Source organism: Protopterus annectens, chromosome 12.part0, assembly GCF_019279795.1.
Source record: "Protopterus annectens isolate FY-2018-M chromosome 12.part0, PAN1.0, whole genome shotgun sequence".
Lineage (NCBI taxonomy): Eukaryota > Metazoa > Chordata > Ceratodontiformes > Protopteridae > Protopterus > Protopterus annectens.
In genome coordinates this window covers 1,184,457,246-1,184,472,462 of record NC_056746.1, presented here as the reverse complement: position 1 = coordinate 1,184,472,462, position 15,217 = coordinate 1,184,457,246, and the positions used below count along the sequence as shown (strand labels likewise).

Genomic DNA, 15,217 nt, shown 5'->3' with positions numbered 1-15,217 from the left:
TAAACTCTCATTTAACCGGCACCCATGGGGATTGGTAGATGCCGGATAACTGTAGTTTCTGGTTGCTTGAGAGTTACTATTAAAATAGGCCTGACTAACACTGTGCACTATACTATTTGTTTGGTTTGACTTGTTCTCGTTGGGGATAGAGGGAATTTATTCCTATCTTCCTTTTTAAAATTCTAAAACTCTAAAAAATATAAGGCATGTTTTTGTGGGGGGGCAGAAAGTGCAACACATGAAAATTGTACTGTATTTCTTTGATTTTTTTTCTGGTTGCTTGAGTTCTGGATACCTTAAGAGTTTACAGTGTCAGGCTTCTATAGAATACAAAAAGAATATAAGGAGTCGTTCTTTTACATAAGAAAGGGACAGCTATTTCAGATCCAGATAATTACTGATCATATTAATTATTAGTTTAACATGTACACTTTGCAAAGAAATTGAAACGGTGTTCATGGATCTGTTACAAAAAGAAAATAGGAGACAACCTGCTCGCAGATCAAGATCAGTACGAGTTCACTGATAAAGGTGCTGCTTTCTAAATTTGGTAGCACTACGAGTTCACTGATGAAGGTGCTGCTGTCTAAATTTGGTGGCCCTCTGTGAATAAATAACTGCAGCTGTAAATGGAAGCCTGACAATTCACATGGCATAGTTGGATCTAGCAAATGCATTTGACAAAATCCCACATACAGGTATGATAGATGAACTTTAGGTGGAAAGGATCTCCGGTTTCAGTTTTATTTTGAAGCAGCTTACTTATTGGACAGACCTAACAAGTGTTGAAGATACTACTATGTGGACATCTTGCACCATCCCCTGTGTAATGACACAATCCAGGAGTTATTCCCTCAGCTGTTGATAGCAATTAGTCGAAAATTATAGCATTTATTGTGTTTTCTGCCTTTCTGTAAAAAAAAATCTTGAAAAAAAAAAAAATCTTTGTTTTCCATACTTTCCTAACTAGTGTTCCAGAGACCAGATTTTGCTGATCCCTGGGCTTTGTCTTGGTTACTGTGTTTCTCCATTTTCCTTGTTTGGTCAGAGGGAAGTTTCTTTACTCACCAGTGAGAGTGGGGAGTACTGGGCTGCCTGTTTGTCCTTAGAGGAGTGGTTTAAGGCAGTAACTTGTGGTTTATTGGCCATTTTGGGTCATTTCCTGTCTTTTCCAGACCCTGCTATAAAGCGTGCTTTTTCAGCTATTGAGAACTCAGCACAGCTCCTCGTGGTGGCCAGCAGTGTTCCTGTAGCAGCAGAGACCAGAAAAGACTACCTTTCCAGATTTTAAGTATTTTTCTTGGCTATTTCGACCTTGTGAAACTTTCGACCACTGTTTTTGCTTGTTTTATTGAAGTTTGCACTGTTTTTACTGTATTTATAAGCTCAAACTGTTTACTGCACTTGCTAATTTAAGTTTTGCTTAAAAGTTAAATTACAGGCTAATACACTCAAGTGTACTAGCTGCTGATAGCAATTAGTCGAAAATTATAGCATTTATTGTGTTTTCTGCCTTTCTGTAAAAAAAAATCTTGAAAAAAAACAAAAAAATATCTTTGTTTTCCATACTTTCCTAACTAGTGTTCCAGAGACCGGATTTTGCTGATCCATGGGCTTTGTCTTGGTTCCTGTGTTTCTCCATTTTCCTTGTTTGGTCAGGGGGAAGTTTCTTTACTCACCAGTGAGAGTGGGGAGTACTGGGCTGCCTGTTTGTCCTTAGAGGAGTGGTTTAAGGCAGTAACTTGTGGTTTATTGGCCATTTTGGGTCATTTCCTGTCTTTTCCAGCCCCCTGCTATAAAGTGCGCTTTAGCGCGGAGCTGCCACCGTTGCACACTAGGGCAGCGGCGGTTAACCAGGTTTAAACTATTCGGGCTACCTAAAGTCCACTCTTCAAATTTTCCCTTAAAACTACCTTCCTCGAACTATACTACTGATCTAATCAGCGTATCCTATCACTAAAAAAAGTACAGTTTTGTACCTACCATAAATGTAGATGTCCGAGAGGTATGCATCTGCAGTCCTAACAAATGGGTTGTCCTGCCTCAGGCAGCCCTTCGGTCGGCAGGATTCCAAAGTCTGGGTCTGGCCTCGGCTGATGTCGCACTTCACCCGACGTCACTGCTGCTGTCAATAGGGTATAAAGGCATCAGCCGACGCCATTTTCCTGAGTGTTTCTTGCCCCAGATGCCAGGTGCCCTCTAGGAAGGCTAAATTTGGATAAATGCCAATGATTCCAAACAGTAGAGAGCACACAAAAAATAAACATGTATGTACATATATACAAACAAATACACCATAATAGATTCCCCCAGCTAGCTACAAGATGGGCAAATACCCTAGGAGTACCACAGAGGGGAAGGAGGGTGGGTAATCCTGACTGCAGATGCATACCTCTCGGACATCTACATTTATGGTAGGTACAAAACTGTACTATGTCCTTCAAGGATGCATCTGCAGTCCTAACAAATGGGTAGAATACCATAGCCAAACTGGGGGAGGAGGCACTAAGAAGATTATGGTGTAGTTAAGATCCCTTGCAAAACAGCAGTGGCAAAACCTGCTCGGGATCTGGAGTATAAAGGCAGATTATAATGCTTGGCAAATGTATGCACGGAGCTCCAAGTAGCAGCCTCTAAAATGTCTTTGGTAGCCACTCCTCGTAAGAAAGCTGTAGTAGTGGCTGTAGCCCTGGTGGAGTGAGGTCTGATGTTTTCTGGAGTTGTCTTCCCATAAAAGGAGTAACAAAATCTAATGCAATTTCCTATCCATTTTGAGATGGTCTGTTTTGAAATTGCTTTTCCTTCCATTCCTGCTGCATATGCTACCAGAAGCTGGTCAGTTTTTCTATTGTTCTTGGTTCTGTCCAGGTAGTAGCGCAATTGTCTGTGTACATCCAAGGTGTGCAGTAGTCTTTCCCCCCTGTTCTGTGGGTTGGGGAAGAATGTTGGTAGGTGGAGTGCTTGGTTCAATGATACCCTGGAGACCACCTTTGGCATAAAAGTAGGGTTAGTTCTCAAGGACACTCTATCTTGATGGAAGATAAGGAAGGGCTGTACTGCCATTAATGCCTGTAATTCAGAAACCCTTCTTGCTGAAGTGATTGCAAGCAGGAAAGCAGTTTTCCAAGATAAGAACTGTAATTCTGCTGTTGCTGCTGGTTCAAAAGGGGGAAGTGTTAACTTTTCCAGCACAAAGTTCAGGTCCCATGTAGGCAGAGGTGGCTTTCTTGGAGGCTTTACATTTTTAATTCCTCTCAGAAACTGCCTGAGTAGAGGATGAGAGAAGACTGGAGGATCCATGTTGTATTCTGCTGAAATTGCTGATGCATGAATCTTGATGGAGGAGTAAGACAGGCCATTGTGGAAAAGTTCTGCTAAATATTCCAGGATGTTAGCTATGTTTGCCAATGATACATTTTCTCCTTTTGCTGCGCTCCAAATGAGGTATCTTTTCCATTTTGCTGAATAAGTCTTCCTTGTGGAGGGTCTGCGAGCCTCCAGGATAATGTCTTTAACCCTCTGAGATAAATTTGGGTTATTTTGTTTCATGTAAGATTCCAAGCAGCTAGCTGCAGTGTTTTCAAGTTTGGATGCAGGATCTTGAAGTTGTTCTGTGTTAGCAGCAGAGGAACTAGAGGTAGAGGCCATGCGTGTGTCCGAGACATACTTCTCAGAAGTGGGTACCAATGCTGCCTCGGCCAGTCTGGAGCTATAAGTATGATCCTTGGGTGATCTTCTTTGATCTTCAGTAGCACTTTGTGCATCAAAGGAAGAGGTGGGAATGCATATGCTGTCAGGTTTTTCCAACTGAAGGATAGGGAGTCCACCTCCCAAGCAAGTGGGTGGTATGTCCTTGTGCAGAATTTTCTCAATTGGTGGTTGTGTGGGGATGCGAACAGGTCTATTTCTGGTAGCCCCCATTTCTCTGTAATGGTTTTGAAGATGTCCGGATGCAGCATCCATTCGTGGGCATCCGTGGTAGTTCTGCTTAATGTGTCTGCTAATATATTTTCTTTTCCTGGCACAAATAAGGCCTGGAGCTTTGAATGTTGAGGTTCAGGGCCACATTCCACAAGTCCATTGCCATCCGGCATAGAGGGTATGAATGTGTGCCTCCCTGCTTGTTGATATACCACATAACTGTGGTGTTGTCCGTCCTTATCAGCAAATGACCCTGTTGAAGAAAAGGTCTGAATGTCTGAATTGCCTGTTTCACTGCCAGCATCTCTTTTTGATTTATGTGTAGGTTCAGCTGGTCCTGTGCCCATAGGCCTTGTATACACTTGTCTGCCATGTGTGCCCCCCAACCGAGGTCTGAGGCATCCGTGGTGATAGTCTGGCTTGGGTGAGGGCTGTGGAAAGGTAGTCCTTTGTTCAACTGACAGGCCTAAGCCCACCACAGGAATTCTTGCTTCAGGCATGGAATTATTGGAATTTGGGTTTCTAGGCTGTGCTTGTGCTGAGACCATAAATTCCGTAGGTACCATTGCAACTTCCTCATATGCAGTCTGGCATGTGGGATCAATATTATGCAGGATGCCATGTAACCCAGAGCTTGCAGGATTTTCCGTGCTGTAAGCTGGTTCTGCGTTGTTAATGCCTCAAAATAGAGTGGTAGTAGTTTTTGCTTTTCTGCTGTGAGAAATGCCATTTGATTTGATGTGTCCAGGTCTGCACCCAAGAATGTAATCCTTTGGGATGGTACCAGCCTTGACTTTTTTATGTTGACTGTGAATCCCAAGGCCTGCAGTAGGTGAATAACCTTTGCCAAATCTTTTGTTAATTTGATCTTGTTGTCCGCTTGTATCAGGCAGTCGTCCAGGTATGGATAAATTTGAATTCCCTGAAGCCTGCAATGAGCAATTACTGATGCCAGGCATTTCGTGAATACTCTGGGCGCAGTAGATAAGCCAAAGGGCAATGCTGAGAATTGATAATGCTCTGATCCTGCAAGAAATCTGAGGTATCTTCTGCAATCTGGTCGAATAGGGACGTGCAGGTATGCCTCCTTGAGATCTAGAGTCACCAGCCAAGCCTCCTTGCCCAGCATGGGAAGAAGGTGCTGTAGGGTCAGCATTTTGAATTTTGGAACAATGAGATATGTGTTGAGAGCGGACAGGTCGAGAATAGGCCTCCATTGGTTTTCTTTTCTTGGCACCAGGAAAAGTCTGGAATAAAATCCTTGTTCTTGTTCCATAGCCGGTACCTTTTCTATAGCTCTCATCCTTAATAAGTGGTTGATTTGTCCTAGAGCGTTTGTCTTTTGGTTGGTGGTAGGTTTGGCATTCCTCTCTTCCTTGGTAGAGTATGGAAGTGAAACCTGTAACCTTTGTCTATTGTCTGTAAAATCCATTTGTCTCCTGTAATGTAATGCCAGTTTACTGAAAATAAGGCTAGCTTTCCGCCTAAGGGTGCTTCCAGTTGTTCCCTGGTAGGCGGTATCAGAGCCAAGTCACTGTGACTGTCCTGTGGAAGTGGTAGTAGCTGGATCTGCGGCAATACTTCTCTGGTTGTTAGGCTGCCACTGACGTCCCCTGTAGGCACCTCTGGATTGACCTCTGCCTCTTGAGCCTATTTCTGCCTCTCTGTGCTCTGGTGTCTGGAAAGGACCAATTCTTCGAAGGCCAATTTCTACTAAACCTAGGAGGCTGGACCTGTAAGAAGTCCTTGACTGTTTGGACAGATTTTGCTTTTTCCTCCACCTTCTTTAACACTTGCTGTGCAGGGGAGCCAAACAAACTGAGTTTCTCCATGGGAGCATCTAGGAGCTTTTACTTTACATGGTCTGGTAAGGATTGCTCTTTTAACCATGCATGCCTTCTGATCACTGTACCAGTCATAGCTGATCTAAAGGAAGCCTCCAGTGCATCATAGCCGCATTTTAAGGAATGATTACTGACCTGCTGAGTGTTATGTACCAAATCCTGAAGGGACTTACAGTCTATAGGTTCAGGAGAGGATAGTTTTTTATTTAACTGATCTAACAAAAATTCCTGATACTGAATCATGTGGAATTGACAATTTAAAGCCCTAGCCGAAAGAGTAGCAGATGTATAAACTTTTTTACCCCATCTCTCTAATGCTCTGGATTCTCTTTCAGAGGGGAGGGGGTTTTAGCAGTTGCTACAGCTTTAGGGCCTTGAGAAATAGTTTCAGGATCTGCAATAGGAGCCTTATACAGGTGATAATGTGTGTCCGGGACCCTGTAGTATCTGTCGGGCTTAGCAGGGGCCGGAGGAAGAGAGTCAGGGGCAGTACAAGCATCATTGAATGCATCATCCACAACTGTTAGAACTGGAGGAATGGCTAAAGGCCTATGCTGTGGCAAATGCAAAAAGGTCCTGAGCCGTTTCCTAGAATCTGAAAACTCCTGGCCCTGCCACTGAAATTGTTCCCTCATAGCATGCAAGGTTTCCCCAAAAGAAAATTCCTCAGGAGGAGAGGCAGAAGGAATGGAGTCTTCTGCATCAGAATCCTCATATGGAGAATAAGGGCCCTCTGGAGGATTTGAGTTTTCTGAATCATCAGAAGAGTAATCCGTAGAAACTGGTTCAGGGGGCTCTGTTCTAAGCCTCTTCTCTGGAGGGGGATGTGAGGCCCTGTCAGGGTGAGGTTGGGATCCCCTGATCAAAGAAATGAGATCCTCTGCCAGGCTAAGCATTTGGGAACTAGAGCTAGGCCTGTGTGAGGGGGTTTTAGAAGGCAAGGCCTTAGAAGATTTAGCTGCTTTAGCCCTAGAGAAAGCCTTGATAGACATGGATGCAGGGGGCCTAGCAGCTCCACGTGCAGGAGTGGAAATGTCTAAAGGAATAGTATCTGATAAATCCTGGGTGCCTGCTACAGCAGGAGAAATTTCAGTAGCAGATTCAGCCATGCTGTGTGAGGCCTCGGTTGCAGGAGGAAGGCTCTCAGCCAAAGGAAGAACCAAGGACTCGGTTTCAGCCGAAACAGAGACACTCGCGGTTGGCTTAACCGTGGTTTCGGCCGAAACTGCGAGTGTCGGTCCTTTTCCTTACGCTTTTTAACTAATTGTGAAGTCGGAGTCTCCGACGGCATTTTGTAAGCAAAAGCGGGACTAAAAAACTCCTCCGCAAACTCCGACCGACGTCTAAGTGTCCGTCGGTTGAAGGAAGCACAGGCTAGACAAGCTGCTACGTCGTGGTCTGGGCCTAAGCAAGGAAGGCAGTAAGAGTGGAAATCCTTATGAGGTATTTGTTTCCCACAAGTTAAACAATTATTTACTTTTTCTGACATCGGCTGAGGCAAGAAAGAGTCCCCAATGGGGTACTTAGCTTTTTAGAAGTCTTCGGTAGTAGAAATCTCTGGATCTGACCGACCGGCACTTGTGAACAGCTTCTGCTTTGGGCACCGCGCGGCAAGAAAGACTGAGGAAAATGGCGTCGGCTGATGCCTTTATACCCTATTGACAGCAGCAGTGACGTTGGGTGAAGTGCGACATCAGCCGAGGCCAGACCCAGACTTTGGAATCCGGCCGACCGAAGGGCTGCCTGAGGCAGGACAACCCATTTGTTAGGACTGCAGATGCATCCTTGAAGGACATCTTATCTCTACTTGACTCCAAAGTAGACTATTCTCCATCTGTAAAGCCCAGCACTTGCTCCTACAGTACTTATCACCTTGATACAGCACTCTTGTTATAGATAGTACCCCAAAAAGGCAAACCCCATTTCTCGGTCACCCACATGCCCCGGAACTTTTTTTTAAGTTTTTTTGTCTATTTCTTCTAGCATGTCGAGGGATCAGTTGCTAATGTCCTCTCCTGCTCAGCTGGTGAACCTGGGAATATTGAGGCAATGTTACAATTGCCTCATGTACACAGACAACCCTCTCCTCCTCCCACAAAACACAAATACATGCGAGAGATGCAACTATACGGCCAAACTGGAGGCTGAGCTCTCTCAACATAGGTCTGGCAAGGCCAGACAGGAGGAGAAGGTAACCACACACACACTATACACCCAGTCTCACATAGTACCATCACAACCTCAAATCATACACATAAACACACAAAGACATACTCGGAGGCTCTGATCAAAAATCTACCAAAACAGCAGAGGCCACCAAAGCAGACACCCAAACAACTACCACCTCAGAACACAACACCTGCAACACATAGACCACACAGTCAGAGTGTCAAGCAGTCACAGCCCATAAGGCCAAACACAATGCCAGACACACTAGTCATTGGTGACTCCATAGGGACACACTGACGTCCCACTCACCAGACTGAGTAAGGAGAAGGTCACAGTAAGCTGCCTGTCGGGTGCTAGAATCCGCCACATAACGCAAGCACTCAGGTCTCTCAACAGCAGGTACAAGTACGACTCAGTCATTGTCCACGCTGGTGTAAACGACCTGAGACGTACCTCCTTGGACTACATGAAAAGAGACATTGAGGAGCTCTCTGATTATGTAGCCCAAGCAGGTATGACCCTGACCTTGAGCAGTATCCTACCTTCACCAAGAATGATGCCACAATACAGAGATAAGATGATCAGCTTTAACAATTGGCTTAAACTCTGGTGTCATTCAAAGGGGATCCAATGTCTGTCTGCCTGGGATGACATGCTGGACAAGCCACTCTGCTTCGCAAGGGACGGCTTGCACCTGTCACCCCTGGGATTCTGGATTTTGGCAAAGCCTCTTGCCACCCCTATAGTGCCTTTTTTAGGCAAGGCTCAAATTCTAAACCTACCACCCTAGAACACAATAAAGAAAAAAAACTAAGGGTAATGCTGCTCAATGCCAGAAGTCTCAACCTCAAGATGCACGCACTCGAGGCCCTTCTCAGTATGAGACCATCGATGTCTGTGCTGTGACAGAAACCTGGTTCAAGGCTCCTGAGAGCACCCCAGCACTATCAGGTTTTACCTCATATCATGCGTTCCGGCCCCAAAATCCGGACAATACCAAGAAAGGAGGGGGGGTATCCATATTCATCAAGGACACCCACACCTCAAGATTGGTGGCAACGCACAATGCATCGGAGACCATCCAGGTGCAATTAACCATAGGCAAGACTGCTCTGCAATTTGTAGCATGTTACAGGCCACCCTCGCAAACTCGGGAACCTCACATGGCCTTCCTGAAAACACTGGAGGGGATAACGGTATCTCCAAACACCATCATACTAGGTGACTTCAACTACCCTAATATAGACTGGGAACACTACTCAAGCCCAAACACTCTAGCCCAAAAGTTCCTGGAATTCATAAACTCAAATGCCATGGAACAACTAGTCACCATCCCCACAAGAGGAGAAAACATACTTGATCTCATCATCACGAACATGGGAGCACAATGTTCAACACCGGAAGTATACCCCTCACTGGTGAGATCAGATCACAAACTAATCTCGCTGGAGGTCCTCATCCCGCCCCCACCTGAAATAAAAAAGACCACAGTAAAGAACTTCTCGAAAGCCGACTTCATACTTCTAAAGACTAGTGTGGTCTCCTTTAAGGCCCCCGAGCCGGCGGTAAACATTACTCAAACCGCTGAATCACTTACAAATGCCTTCTACCAGCACCTGCAGGGCTGCACGGATCAGGCAATCCCAAGCAAAACAAAGACTCTTTGTACCAAAGGCAAACGTCCAGTCTGGTGGACCCCTGCCATAAACAAACTCTACAACAAAAGGAGGAAGCTACTACAAGATAGATCAAAATCCTTAAAAGGTAAGACACCGCTGATCACTATAAGTAAAAAGCTAAGAGCTCTCATCAAATCATCCAAAGCTAATTTTGAGAGAAAAATAGCTAAGGACTCAAAAGACAATCATAAGGCATTCTTTAGCTATGTTAGAAACCTGGGAGGAAACTCCCAGATATGCTCAGAATTAGTTCAAAATGATGTGAAGACTACTGATCCTACAGACATTGCCAACATACTGGCTGATAGGTTCAGTGCAAACTCCCAAAAGGAGAGATATCTATACCAAATGATTGTAGCCCCCAAACATCTCTAATGCCCAGGTGAGAACTGCTCTTTCCAAGGCAAAAACACAGCATCCATGGGACCTGATGGTGTCCCCGGCTGTGTGCTCCATGAACTCAACGAGGAATTAAACCCACAGTTAGGACAGCTGTTTAATCTTAGTCTCACCTCCGGATACGCACTCCAGGAGTGGCGACAGCGACTGTGGTCCCACTTCATAAAGGCGGTGCCTCCACCGACCCTGGAAATTACCGTCCCATTAGCTTGACAAGCCTTATCTGCAAAGCCATGGAGAGGATCATAATGGATCTCATAAATAAAGACATAGGGAATTTGCAGACTTTGGATCCAACCCAGTTTGGCTTTGTCAAGGGCAGATCATGCCTTTTAAACTTGGTTGACTTTTGAGACAGTCACCAAGGCCATTGATGAGGGAAAGGCAGTCCATACAGCCTACCTCGACCTGGCGAAGGCCTTCGATACAATACCCCACTCGGGTATCATTGAAAAACTCATCAGCTTAAATGTAAACCCATACATCACAAGATGGGTTGCAAACTGGCTGAGTGACAGAACCCACAGGGTCAGAGTTGCTGGCGCCATGTCAGACTCAAAGCCTGTCACAAGTGGTGTCCCACAGGGCTCAGTCCTGGGCCCTCTCTTGTTTGGCATCTACTTTTCTGAAGTACAAGCAAACACAGGAGGGTTATGGCTGACAAAGTTTGCAGATGACTGCAAACTGGGCGCCGTTGTCGAAAACACATCTGACACAGATATCCTTCAGAAGGGTCTCACAGAAACGGATAACTGGTGCCAGAGCCATGGCCTAAAGTTAAATGCCAAGAAATGCATAGTCATACCCTTCGGGAAAAACAAGGTTACGCCTAGCTACCATATAGGTGGCAATCCACTGAGCACAGAAGAAGTTATCAGAGACCTGGGGACCCAGGTTGACAGTAGCCTTTCATTCGACACTCATATTGCTAAAGTAGTTAGGAAGACCTTCTACATTGCCCACCTTATCATGAAGGGATTCACATCTAGATCAAGGGAGGTCATAGTCTCCCTATACTCATCACTCATCAGACCAATGATTGAGTACAATGCCCCATTCGGAATGTATCTGACCCGAGACTTGCAGCAGCTGGAGAGGCCACAAAAGTTCCTCACCAAAAGGATAAAGGGTCTCAAAAATCTGTCTTATGCTGCCCGACTGAAAGAACTCCAGCTCTATTCAGTTGCCTACCGCTTGCTCAGAGGTGACCTGTGCCTGACATACAAGGCCATGTCAAACCCAGATTTGATGAACATGCTTCACCTCAAAAAATCTAGATCCCTCAGAGCCACAAGGGCGGGAGACTTAAACCTTGACACGGTTATTAATAGGACGTGCTGGAGGGATAGATTCATCACCCAAAGACTCCCTATGCTGTGGAACAAAATCCCGGTATATGTGAGGCAGAGCACCTCGCTGGCCTTGTTCAAGAGGAATCTTGACCAATGGATGGGAGATCGCAGATGCACCCCAGGGATTACCTCAGTGTCACTGCTCAACAGAGGCACAGCAAAATAATGGGCATAGTTTCTTCAAACTAAAGGGGTGGCGTAAGCCACAAAACTATGGGCTAGGCTTGTAAATGCCCTCGGGCAGATAGCCTAGTATGAACCTATGAACCTATGAAGTGAGTACTCCAATTGTTCCAGGGCATTTGTATTGACAAAGTCCAGAAATCTTTGTGCTTGTGCACTAGTGGTGGTAGGTTTCCCAGTCTACAGCTGTATAGTTTATATCACCTAGGAAAATGGTACTAGGTTTAATGCTGAGCAATTCTGTTCTTGTAGACTGGCGTTGTGGCTTTCTTTTATCATAAAGGGAGTTCTATAGCTAGCTAATATATGATACAAGACCTTTCTGATGATTGTTTGGACATGAACAAGCTCTAGTTGATCATGCTGCATTACCAGCCTTGATGTGAGTACCTTTTGGATGCAGGTTGAGACACCTCCACCTTTTTTCCCTTCCTGCTGAGTAGACGGTCTAAAAGTGTGGAAGACGTTATAGCCCTGCACAGCCGGAGTTCTGTTCGCTATTTTAAGTATGTCTCAGTCAATACACAGATGTCACTGTTCACCAGGATAAGAAGGACTTGTAGACAGTGGAATTTCTTGTTTAATCTCCTAGCATTGATAAGCAACACCTTCATATTTTCCTTTACTTGTTTTGTTACGCTGGTAGGATTATCAGCTTGGCATTGCCTAAAAAAAGACACTATGTGGGTGGACAATGAAACTCCAGAGGGGACAGATGCAAGCAATCTCTCGCTAAGCAGTGAGGTACTGTCAATGTTTTACTTAGTTATTTGATGAAGTCTTGGGTTTCAAGTTTATTGTGTTTTTTACTACTTGTTTTATTAAAATTTGAGGTTACTTGTAAAACAAACAATAGACCTGGGAAGGCGTACAATAAAGCTCAGAGACTGAGGGAAGAGGGTAGACCCAGTCATGGGATGCAGCAGCCTTTCTGAGGAAGAGAATGAACCCAAAATCTTGAATCTGGGGAACATGTTTGTGGCTCACCAAGCCACCATTTGGGCAGTACTCTTCAATGAGCAACTGGAGCATACACTTCAATAGAGAGGTTATTGTGGCCCCCTCAGTGATGAGTCACATTTCTTTTAGCCCACTGGAGGAGTTAGACCAGTAAATAAACATCCAAGAAGGAAGGCTGTGTAAGCTGAAGTGCTAAGTATTTCATTAAATTTGCTTACTTCTTGGATTGGTGGTCTTGGTGGTATTTTATTATTTTATTTTTTTTTTTTAAGTTTTATTTGCTAAAGTATTTTATCTTAGCCTGGATGGCTCTGGATATAGTAGAAACACTTTAAAACCTCAAACGAGTCCACCAAGCCTCGATGAGCGCTGTGGACATGCCAACTCAAGCGGCACCATTTTTCTACTTTGTGTGCTTGTATCTTACAGTTTGCTCACACAGGAGTAAATAGTTTGTTTGATGGCAGTAATTCCATCATTTTTTACCAATCCTAAGCTCCTGAAGTGCAACGTAAAATTCAGTTGTTATAGTTGGATTTTTGATGTGGATGCTGTTTTTTTTATAATATGTACTGGATTAGTTCCAATAAATGGACAAAGTGCTGAAAAGCCAGTGTTCCCCAGCACTGCCACTGCTGGAAACAAAAGCTTAGACTTTGAAGGTGTTTGCCCTTTCTTTATAAATGTGTGAATGTGGCATCAGTATATTTAAGAGGGTGTTTTGGTGGTTTATTTACTTAGATTCTACTTTTAATTTCACAAACATATATAAAATGTTTGTATCCTTGATTTTTTGTGTTTTATTAGTGGCTTTCAATATCTGAGACTGATTATTGAGCTTTACTCCTTTAGGGTTTCTGGATGTCTTAAGTGTATTTACTGCTGTTTAATCAAAAAACAAACAAAAAAAACAACATTCTAGCTTCCTTGCTCATTTTCCCGCCGTTTTCTGTTACTGTTGATTCTAAGTATAGTTGTTTATTTATCCTTGCTGAAATTTGCTTACTGCACTTTAAGTTATTTCTGCCTTATTACTTTTATTTTAACTGCATTTACTGTTTTTTGGCTACACACTCAAGTGTGCTAGCCTGCAATGTGTTTAAAGTGAATTTATTGCTGTCTTAAGTGTATTTTATTGCTGTTTAATCAAAAAATGAAAAAAAAAAACAAAATATTCTAGCTTGTTTGCTCATTTTACTGCCATTTTCTGTTACTAGAATAGTCCGGGTTCAGAAAGTACAGTTGTGTACACTTACCATAAATGTAGATGATCGAGTGTATTCACTGTTGCAGTCATCACACTTTTGAAATGATTAGTTGTAGGAAGGAAGGAACCAAAGAATTTACACACTTGCGTTATCTTCTCTTACAACAAAAAGAGGAAACGCAGTGTGTACAAAGCAAAATAGATGTTTAATGATGAACGGCTCACAATTACACACTCCACAAAAAAATGACGATAATATATAAAACATAGAAGAAGTATAAAGTAGCGCTTTCACCTGCTCATAGGTAGTGAAGCCTATAATTCTATAGTATATCTCTATCTCCTTATATATATATTTTTTTTTTTTGTGAATATACTATGAGTAGTGGTGAAAGTGCTAAACTAACTTCTATATGTTCTATGTTTTATATATTATCGTCATTTTTTTGTGGAGTGTGTAATTGTGAGCCGTTCATCATTAAACATCTATTTTGCTTTGTACACACTGCGTTTCCTCTTTTTGTTGTAAGAGAAGATAGCGCAAGTGTGTAAAGTCATCACACTTTGGTTATCTGCCTGCAGGTAGCCCTCAGTTGGACCGAATACCAGAGTCTTGGGATTTCGGCATTGGATGCTGTCACCTCTTCCATGACATCAGGTCGTCATGGGTATAAAACATGCAGCCGACACCATTACATCAGTTTTTCTTGCCCCAAATGTCAGGAGCCCCCAAAATAGGAAGTTATTATATGGTGTGGAACACCCCCGGTAAAAAGTAAATACCACTGCCATAAAAAATTGCCATAAAGAGGATAGGTAGAAAGGATAGAGAATACCAGGGGGCTGGAGGGAGGGAAACCAGGACTGCAGCAGTGAATACACTCAAACATCTACATTTATGGTAAGTGTACACAACTGTACTATGTTCTTCCTGTTTCACTGTTGCAGTCATCACACTTGGGTAGATTCCCAAAGCTAAGGAAGGGTGGAGGCAGTCAAGAAGTGTTAGGGCTGGCTAGCAGGCCTTGTAAGACTGCTATAGCAAATCCAGCTCTTTATTTAGAAAAAAGTGGTAATGCTTGGTGAAGGTGTGTACAGAACTCCAGGTAGCAGTTTCCAGGATGTCTCTGGTAGGGACTCCCGAGAGAAATGCTGTAGAGGTGGAAGTAGCCCTAGTGGAATGTGTTCTGATCCCCTGTGGGGTAGGTCTTCCATGGTGCTTGTAGCAGAAATGGATGCAGTGTGCTATCCATTTGGAAATGGTTTGCTTTGAAATGGCCTTGCCCTCTGCCCCTGTAGCAAAGTTGACTAGCAGCTGGTCAGATTTTCTGAAAGGTTTAGTCCTGTCAAGGTAGAACCTGAGCTGTCTTTGCACATCCAATGAGTGCAGGATCCTTTCCCCTTTATTCTGAGGATTAGGGAAGAAGGTTGGCAAATGTATGGATTGGTTTAGAGCCAAACTGGATACCATCTTGGGCATAAAGGATGGGTTAAGTCCTGAGG

General features: G+C 43.8%; 1 protein-coding gene across 2 annotated transcripts in view; it reads right to left on the bottom strand.

Moving 5' to 3' along the window:
* The window catches only part of CTSA (cathepsin A), a 580,280-nt gene that overhangs the window by 40,056 nt on the left and 525,007 nt on the right, over window positions 1-15,217 (bottom strand). The window lies entirely within an intron of this gene.